General features: G+C 36.5%; 1 pseudogene; it reads left to right on the forward strand.

The window, feature by feature from the left end:
- Nucleotides 1-505: 505 nt before the first annotated feature.
- Nucleotides 506-1385, forward strand: LOC110192157 (small ribosomal subunit protein uS5-like; annotated as a pseudogene).
- The last annotated feature ends 9220 nt before the right edge of the window (nt 1386-10605 follow it).

The raw sequence follows: 10605 nt of genomic DNA on the forward strand, positions 1-10605 counted from the left end.
AAACTCTGGCTGCTGCATTAAAGCTGTGGATCAGTCCCTCACTTTGTTTCCACATGCCATTTAAAAATCTTGGGAAGATAAATTAATCCTAAATTGCACGTTTGCCTGTTCTGCCTGCTTATGCTGCACTAAAGCTGTGGATCAGTCCCTCACTTTGTTTCCACATGCCATTTAAAAATCTTGGGAAGATAAATTAATCCTAAATTGCATGTTTGCCTGTTCTGCCTGCTTATGGTAGCAATAAGGACTAGATATTTCTTTCTCTGCATTGCACCTGCGGCCTCTCCTCTCTGCCGTTGGTATGCTATCCTTTTCAAATGCTGCCTACTGTCCTGAAAACCATTTATTTCCATCCTGTAGTGGGGGAGCAAAAATGTATTGGATTTAGGGGGCCTGGGTTTGCATGCTGCTTTTTGCCTATTATGCAACTTTAGGCAAATACTGTAGTCAGCCCTACGAATTTATTAAGAGTCTGTTATGGGCTTCTACTTCTAGTGAACACCAAATGGTAGATGACACCAGTGCTGCAGGAGGAGCGGGAGGTCCAGGGGCCCCTGAGTCCAAAGCCACGGTGACTTCCACGGTGGCTTTGGCAGTGGGGACCGAGGTCAAGGTGGGGCAATGGTCGAGGTCGTGGCTGTGGTCACAGGCCCGGGGAGGAAAGGCCAAAGACAAGTAGTAGGTTACTTTCATTGAGCTGGGTCATCTAGTCAAGAACATGAAGATCAAGTCTTTGGAAAAAAATCTATCTTTTCTCCCTTCCTATCAAGGAGTCTGAGATCATAGATTTCTTCCTGGGATCTTCACTGAAACATGAGGTTCTAAAGATCATGCCTGTTCAGAAACAAACTAGAACTGGACAGTGTACCAGGTTCAAGGCTTTTGTGTCTATTGGGGACTACAATGGCCACGTTGGCCTGGGTGTGAAGTGCTCCCAGGAAATGGCCACAGATATTCATGGTGTTATCATTCTGGTCAAGCTCTCCATTGTTCCTGTGAGACGTGGCTCCTGGGGCAGCAAGATTGGCAAGCCTCACACAGTGCCCCGCAAGGTCACTGGGCGATGTGGATTGGTTCTGGTGCACCTGATCCCCACCCCTAGAGGTACTGGCATCATCTCAGCTCCTGTGCCTAAGAAGCTCCTGATGATGGCTGGAATTGATGACTGCTACACTTCTGCAAGGGGCTGTGCTACCACTCTGGGCAACTTTGCTGAAGATACCTTTGAGGCCATCTCCAAAACATACAGCTATCTACCCCCAGACCTGTGGGAGGAGACTGTGTTCACTAAGTCTCCCTATCAGGAATTCACCGACCATCTAGTGAAGACTCACACTTGCGTGTCTGTCCAGAGTACTCAGGCTGCTGCTGTGGCAACCACATAGATGTTTTTATAAACAAATAAATTTAACTATGCCTACTTAAAAAAAAAAAAGAGTCTATTATGGGCCAGGCATAGCTCTGGAAATACCAACACAGTCCTGCCTGCACTCCATCCACAAACAGACCCAAAGGTTCTTGCTCTCAAGGAGCTCACATTCTGTAAATTGCAAACAATTATATAGATATAAAATACATGTACCTTGAAGGTAGTCTCATAAGGAAAACACATTTAACTTCCTGAACTTCTTTCTTCATTTGTAGAATGAGAGAATTTGCCTAAGGTAAGTGACTAAGGTCACTTTCCCCATGATCTTCCTGAAAACCCCGAAGAGATTTAGATTTCATAACCTTTCTCGGAAATGAATGCTAAGGTTTCACCTGTTCTTTATGTCATAAAGTTATTCCTAACTTTGATTATATTTTTCCTGATTAAAGTCTCTCTCTCTCTCTTTTTCTTTCTCTCTTGCTCGCTTGCTCTCTCTCTTTTTTTCCTCAAATCCTAAGAAAAAATATGGAGAGTGGCTACTTAATCCCACACTTTCATGACAGGCAGCAGGGCATTAGGGAAAGATAGACTGTGAAACTGGCATCAGTAGATGTGAGTTTATATCTTGACTCTGAAACCCAACTAGCTTTGTGATCATGACCAAGACATTGCAGATCTGTTTCAGTTTCATCATCAGTAGAAAGTGTATAATAATATTTGTCCTACAAATTTCACTAGACTATCACAAAAAAAAAATCCTTCATTATCACAGAAATGACTTTCATCAAAGTCATAGCTAGTGTTAAATGACAGGTTCCTCAGAGTATGCCAAATTAGTGGCACCAGAAAGCAGATGAGAAGTTAAAGTTCCTTCAAAGGGGACTAGGTTTACTGTAAACACTATAATAGAATGTTAGGTTCTTGAGGCTAGGGGCTGTTTCATTTTTGTCTTTTTAACTCTGGCACTTAACATAATACCTACTCACGAGGATGGGGACCCTGCAGCCTCGAGGCCACATGTAGCCCTCCAGGTCCTCAAGTGCAGTCCTTTGACTGAATCCAAACTTCAAGGAAGAAATCCCCTTAATAATAAATTTGTTCTGTAAAACTTGGACTCTGTTAAAAGGCCCCACCCAAGGGCCTAGAAGGTGACGTGCAGCCTCAAGGCCGCGGATTCCCCTCCCCTGAATTCTAGGACATAATTGCTAAATACCTATATAGTTTCTCTGGTGAACAATATTCACTGATCCTAAACCCTCCACCAGAGTCTAGGGAAGTTCTCCCAAAGGCTTTATTTCTTCCCAAGGGTAATCTTGGCATTTATACATAGTCATAGATGTAGACGTAGATAAAGACATCAAATAGGCATACATTATACATATGTACAGATACAGATACTTATTGTATGTACATGTATAGATGCATATGATATTCTTATATCCATGGATATATAATAAATAGATTTAAAGTTTCCTTCAAGGTCATGTAGTCCAATACCTTCATTTTACATTGAAGAAATTCAAGTCTAGAACGATTAAGTAACTTTCCCAAGGTCATAAAAATAATACAAATTAGATACTTCTTTGACCCCATGTTCTCTAACTCTAAGCCCATCACTCCTTCCAATGTTCCTTCATAAAGAAATATTGGCTTTGAGGCATCATGGTGTAATGTTTAGAAATTGGAGTCAGCAAAACCTGTTGGAATTTGCTATGTGACACCATCACCAGTAACTCAAACTTTCAATGGTTCAGGAAACGACAACCATGAAATACAGAGGAATTACTGATTTGGAAGAGTGAAAGACATTTCTAGACTTCACATTCCTTAAACTAGATGTGACAAACTTGCTCCCTATTTCATAGAACCAGATTAAAATGCAATTAGGAAATGTTTAAAAAAAATAAATATAATTACAATACAAAATAATGTTAATTTGTGGTTTTCTAAGTGACTATACAGCCCACAGAGATCTATTCTATTTCTGTTTGACAACACTGCCCTATACCTAATAATAGGCCTGGACACGTATACACACACGCACACACACACACACACACAAACACACACATACATGCACATACATATATACATTCACATGTATATTATATATAGTATGTGTAAATGTATATATGTATGTGTGTATTATATATATGTATATATATGTGTATATACTATACATATACACACACACATGCTACACGTATACATACTGTATGATACATATTGTCATTTTTCAAGGATCTGCAGTTTCATCAATGTGGTTAATCTGTGTTTTTCTATAGATCTCAACCCATCTATTACTTTGTGGGCTAGCTTCATAAGTTTCTGTATTCATTAAAATCATCATTCTCTGGCAATCTGGTGATGAGTCTCTCTGAATGTAGCTTATCTGGTCTTCAGCTGATAGGCATACATTCCATCACCAGAACTCCACTTAAAGCCCTTATGGCTTTGTAGGAAGTGCAAATATTCTGACTTACTGGAATTTCTTTGAAAAACAGAAGTGACCTGTGTGCTCCAAGGAAGCTTTAAATCAAGACTTTTTTTTTTTTTGGCTAAGCAATGGGGTTATGTGATTTGCCCAGGGTCACACGGCTAGTAAGTGTTATTATGTGTCTAAGTTTGGATCTGAACGCAGGTCCTCCTGAATCCAGGGCCGGTGCTTTATCCACTGTGCCACCTAGCTGCCCCTAAAGGAAGACTTTAATAAAGTATTAAGTATGTGTGCGTGAATACTCTGAGATCTATATGGTATGGTATGTATATGTATAGGTATTCACATACATATATGTACATGTATATGCATATATGTAGGTGTATGTAAGTAAATATTAAGATCTAGACTAGAAAATATATAGCATGATGGATAGGGACTAGACCTCTCATTTCCTTTGTGGGTAAAGTGAGTCGTTGAGAAAAGGGAAGGGAATAAGTATCTATACAACACTTAACTTTGTGCCAGTTTCTGTGCTGAGTGCTTTATAAGTATTATCTCATTTGATCTGATAGGGAAATTCCAGATGATGAAATTCCCTCTATCAATCAATGCAGACTGCCACCTTCTCTGTAATTTTTAGTTTCAAGAGTTAGTTGCCAAGAACACTGAGAATTTAATGAATTTGCAAAGGGCCACAAAGCCAGTATATGTCAACAGCAAGACTTAAACTGGGTCTTCATGACTTAGAGGTCACCTTCCTGTCCTCAATGTCATGCTGTTTCCCATATATAAAGAGATTTTCTAGATAAAAGAAGCCTAAGTTACATCATTCTGTCTATACTCATGCAAAATGCAGAATGATGCCTACTACCAGCTGATATTAACCTGACAATGGCTGGTTTATTTTCCTGAATGTCATACATTAATCTTATTAGATCAAAGTATTAATTTGTTTGAACTTTTTTTAGTAAAACTTTAATCACTTTGAAATTAACCTGTAGCATCACATTTGCATTTTGAAGAGGGTCTACTTCTGAACCTTTCTTCTTGGCAATTGACTATCCTTTCCAATTTCCTGTGATTTACACATTTGTTCACTGTGATGGGAAGCAGTGCTGATCGGTGCACAGAGGTGGGCCCTGAATCGATCTCAGTGACGTTCCATTAGCTATCTTCTTTCCCTTAACACAAACTGACGAGTCTTGACCAGTTCAATTTTACCACTGCAAGCATTGTATTTAATCGACTTAGAATTCTTCCCACTATCTTGTCATTTTTCTGGTTCAGCAGATTCAGAGTTCTTTCCTTTTAACTCTCTTCGTTATAGGTCACATTAGTTAATTCCCAGTTCCTTTTTATTTCCTTGTGTTAAGTGAAAAGTAAAACATTGCCACTAGTCTGGATGGAATTTAACGGTCATTCCTTTGAGAAGTTTGCAACTCTAGCTGTTCTACCCTCTAGTTTTTGTAGAACCTTTGTTATTTGAAACTCTTTTTGCAATGCTGCTAAAACTGCCATAATTGCAGTATTTTTATTTCTATTTTAGCCCTTAGGAAATGATTTCTCTCCTCTGCAATTTAAGGCTCAGATTTGTTTTCTCCTTCATTAAAGTGCTCCTCTGATGCTCATTGAGAATATGACCTGGGGGTACCAGGTCAATGCCTTCATGAGTATAAGCTCTGATTCGTCTAGCTAAAGTCCAAAGACTTTCAGTACATGACTAGCAAAGGATTATGTTTGTTATCCTCACTATGTGCACAGAAAACAATCATCAGAATGTGACCCCAAAGTTATGAGCTATTTTGTACATAACATCTCATGAAATTATCTAGTAAGGTATGAAAGAGTTATAATCTGGCTATCATTGCCAATCCTATATATTTTCATTTATTAAATATTTAATCTGTCCCAGGCAGTGTGCTAAGCAATGGGCAAATCAGTTAATCACTAAACATTTATTAATCACCTACTATATGCCAGGCGTAGTGCTAAGAGCTGAGGATACAAAGAAAGTCAAAACACAAATTCTTGTCCTTGAATAGCTTATGTTCTAATAGGGGAGATAACATGTAAATAACTAGTTAGATGCAAGAGATATACAAAAAGCATGGAGGTTAACCTTAAAAGGGAAAGGTTTAGGAGCTGGAAATAGCAGGAAAGGCCTCTTGAAGAAAGTAGGATTTAAAGAAAGCCAGGGAAACTGAGTCAGGGTTAAAAGGATGGAGCATTTTATGAATGGGGAAAAATAAGAGCAAAGACACAAAAATGGGAAATGGAATGTCCTATTTGAGGAACTGCAAGTAAGAAACTGAACACTTTTAAGTCTAAAATAGACATTTATTATCTCATTGAGCCCAAGAGAATTGTGGGAATTGTATAAACCAAAATAACTCCATCTTGTCACTCAGTTCTGGATCTAGCTCAGCAACCTTTCTCGATTATGGATCTAGTCCAATTTCTGCCTTCTATATGTGGGACTTTATTCAATTATGGGAAATATGAGGAAATTTTATTGCATTATGTGAACATTGCCCTGCTTAGCGAGGAAGCAGAACCACCTCTAGTAGAAACCCAGTAAGACTGATGCAAGATGTTTTCTCATAATCATACATCTAAAACAACCCACATGTCTTATCTGAAAACAGGCCCATACTGGTCAATCTGTAACTGTTTCCTTATTATTTTGATAGAATATAGACATTTGCAGGAAAGGGGGAAAACCTCTTTTCATAATTTCATGGAATTGCACATGTTTGTTCTCCCTCCCAACTTGGAAAGCCCCTAATCTTTCTTCCAATAAAAAATCAGATTACCTAAAATTGTTATGTGGTTTATATCCTATTAAATGCTTTCTTTTAATGTAGAAAAATCTGTCTCCCCCTGTATTCTGGGTTCAAATGCTAAGCTGAGAAGCCTTAGTTCTGATTTGTTATGCAATTAACATGCATTACTACATAATTCTATATGCTCAAACTTTAAAGTGAACTCAGTTATTACCGATTACACCCATCATGACCCCTACAGCAACATTATGGGATAAATATTCCAAGTATTATCCCCATTTAGCGAAAAAGGAACATGAGGGTTTCAGTTACTTGTCCAGGGTCACACAGTTCATGTGTGACCTGTGATTAATTTGGTTGGGTAGAAGTTAACCTTAGTTTGGAAGGGAATAAGCATTTATATATCTCCTACTATGTACCAGGCAATGTGCAAAGTGCTTTACAACTATCAACTTATTTCATTTGATAAGTTATGTTTGAACCCAGGCTTGTGGGCCACTTCTAACACTTTGATGCATTTGGTCATGCAGACAAAAGTCATTCTAAGTCAAATAAGGTAAAATAATAATATTGCCAAAAGAAAATATGAAGGAATCTAAAACCAGGCAAAGATTGGAGCAGAGCAAGCCATGGTGAAAATGAAAACAGATAAGAAGATGTGGTTCATTGCTTTTCAAATCAGAACTGCACAATTTCAGAAGAACATGCTGAAGCTCAGTGCTCAACTGACACTCTAGGAGATAAGTACTTTTGGTGTAGTAATGTCTCTATGTTAGTTATTAAATTGGTAGCTAGATATAAGTCATTCAGCTCTTCCCGCTCTCGGGATAATCTGCCCTCATCTCTTGAGATTCGTTACTATCAGTAGCATGATTTCTTTGTCTTCTTTACCCAAAGCATATTCTGAGTCATGAGGGACGGTAACATTTTCATGAATGGATAGGGAATAATTACACATGTATTGTGTGGGCAGTCCCTCCATTGACATTAGTTTTAAACTCATCTATGCCTTCTCACCCTGTATAATTTCTGTCCCTTCATTATTCCTCCATAGAGGATGGTGCCAATGTGCTAGAGACCTAAAGACCAAGTTTTAAGATTTTTTTATTTGTAAACTTATCTACAACTTGGGTTATCTGTCTATTTTCTCCTAACCATAGAAGAGTTAATTTGGACCTGAACTGAGGTCACCTAGTCCAATGCCATCACTTTATAGATGAGTTCCAGAGAAGAGAAATTACTTTACCATGGTCACACATTTTTTACATGATACAGTTGAAAATTGAACTCTAAAATCACAACTATTTTTTCTGTATTATGCTGTCTTTACCTACATCAAAGCCCAATTAATTTTCTAGTTATATATATCTTTCATGATATATTTTACGCCATGTTTTATGTACAAGTCATTGATGACAGTATTTCAAAGCCTACTTATGCATAGGTGAATTAAACTCGAAGACATGCCAAAGGGCAACACAAAGAGTTATAGCAATTTTACATGGCAGTACGTTTGAAATTGTGGGATAATTTTTTATCATACCTTTACAAATATAAATTCTTGGTCATCAACTATTTGGATAAAATTTGGTAAACATCCCTTCCTCTTGGGATCACATGACAATATCTTTCTGCTACATGAAAGACATTTTCCCTCTATTTTTACACCTAAAGGTCACTAAACTTTGAAGTCTGAGGGTTGCTTATGAAGCTCCAATGCAAAGATATATGAAAAATTATTTGCAAATCTTAAGGAATTGTAAAAGTTACTATGACCCTCAGCAGTAGTATCAAATGGTAGCTCATATTTCTTTGGCATTTTAGAATTTACAAGGTGCTTTCCCTATGTCAGTCCTCTAATTTCTATTTGATAGATAAGGAAACTGAGATTTGGAATTATACCATGCCCATAGGTAATTTTTTAAATTTGTTTTATTGATATGTTTTATTTTTACATTAAAATATTTGCAGATTACTCCTACTTAATAAGAGGTCTTTTTGGAAAAAAAGGAAATTGTTAAGTAAACCTAATAATAGAGTGACTTCATCTTAAAGTACACATAACCTTTCATATCTATAGCTACTTACTCAAATCTCTAATTTTTAATACACATGAATCTATTTTTCTCCTTTGAACCTCCACAAAGATGACAAAAAGTAAAAACATATTTCCTTTAATAAATATTCATAGTGAAAACAATTTCCCCATTAGTTGTATGTACATTCATACATGTATGTATGGGATTTTTAATAGTCATTGTATTACTAATAGTTCTCATATCTTTCAAAATTGTTTCTTTCTACAGTGTCTTTGCCATTGTGTGTGTGTGTGTATATATATGTATATATATATATATATATATATATATATATATATATGTGTGTGTGTGTGTATATGTATATATATGTGTGTGTATATACATACATATATATATAAATTCCTCCTGGTTCAGATAATTTTATTTATTGGTTTTTAAAATTCCTTGAAATGGTTCATTTTTATAATTATGTTTGCGTGTGTGTGTGTGTGTGTGTGTGTGTGTGTGTGTATGTGTGCATTTCTAATTCTGTTTCCTTCACTCAGCATCATTTCATATAAGTCCTTCCATGGATTTTTGAAATGATCTCTTTCTTAGTTTCTTATAGCACAATAGAACTACAACATTATTTATGCCACAATTTATTTAGCCATTCTTCATTTGTTGGACAATCTATTAGTTTCTTTGGGGAGAGTAAAAATAGGACAATTATGGACCGATATCCTAATAAACATGGATCCAAGTTTTCAAATAAGATATTAGTGAACAGATAAAAACATTATATTGCAAACCTTACAATTATGACCAGATTTAGCTAAGAATGCGGAGCTAGTGTCATATTAATGATAAAATCAACACACATCATGTGATTATATCAATGGATTGAGAAAAAAATTGGTAAAATATATCACACATTTTTATTGAAATAAAAAACCTGGAAAATGGGGACACAAAAGGATCTTTCCTTAGCATACAGATTGTGCCAATTGTTGTTTATATTCTATGTGGTACACATTTCCATGGATTCTTCACTTTCCCTCATAAGAACAAAATAGCAACCCAGGATATATCAACATACTTGGCACACCTATCACCACCAAACCCCTATGTTCAGAGCGGTAAAAAGACTTGTCTATAATCCTCTATATTGTGTTAGTGTCAGAACTTGAACCTTACTCTTCTGATTCCAAATTCAAATCCAGTTTTCTTTCTGCCACACTATGACAACTTCCCAATGCAGAAAGCCTGGAGCTAACATATTAGATTTTTGATATAGCTAAATTCAGCATGATCCCAAGACAAAGAAAAAACACAAAAGAAGAATAAATGGAGGAAAGGAAAGACTAGTGGGGGAAAGGACCAGAAGAGTAGAGTGGAACTTGTATGACCATTGAAATGATAAATTGGTGGTTGAAATATGAGATCTGTTCCTCTGACTGTGCATAAGTCATTCAAACACTAAGAGTTTGAGTAATTAATCTGTAAAATGAGGATGCTATTAGTTGCACTATTTACCTCAAATGTGAGGTTTTTTACTTAGCAAGGATATAGAAGGGGGACATTTGCAAAAGCATTTTGTCAGGAGTGGGGCTATAACTAAGACAGATAATTTTGATTACATTAAATTAAAAAGGTTTTATTGAAATAAAACCAAAGCAGCCTAGATTAGAAGGAAAGCAGAAAACTGGTTGGGGGGGTAATTTAAAGTAAGTTTCTCTGATAAAGATCTCATTTCTCAAACATATAAGGAACTGAATCAAATTTATATAAAAAATAATAGCCATTCACAAATTGGTAAATGGTCAAAAGATTATGAACAGGCCGTTTTCAGATGAAGTAATCAAAGCTATCCGTAAGTACATGAAAATAATGCTCTAAATCACTATTGATTAGAGAAATGCAAATTAAAATAACATTGCATTACCACCTAATACCTATCTGACTAGCTAATATGACAGAAAAGGGAAATTACAA

Source organism: Phascolarctos cinereus, unplaced genomic scaffold (assembly GCF_003287225.1).
Source record: "Phascolarctos cinereus isolate Bilbo 61053 unplaced genomic scaffold, phaCin_HiC Scaffold_2;HRSCAF=192, whole genome shotgun sequence".
Taxonomy (NCBI): Eukaryota; Metazoa; Chordata; class Mammalia; order Diprotodontia; family Phascolarctidae; genus Phascolarctos; species Phascolarctos cinereus.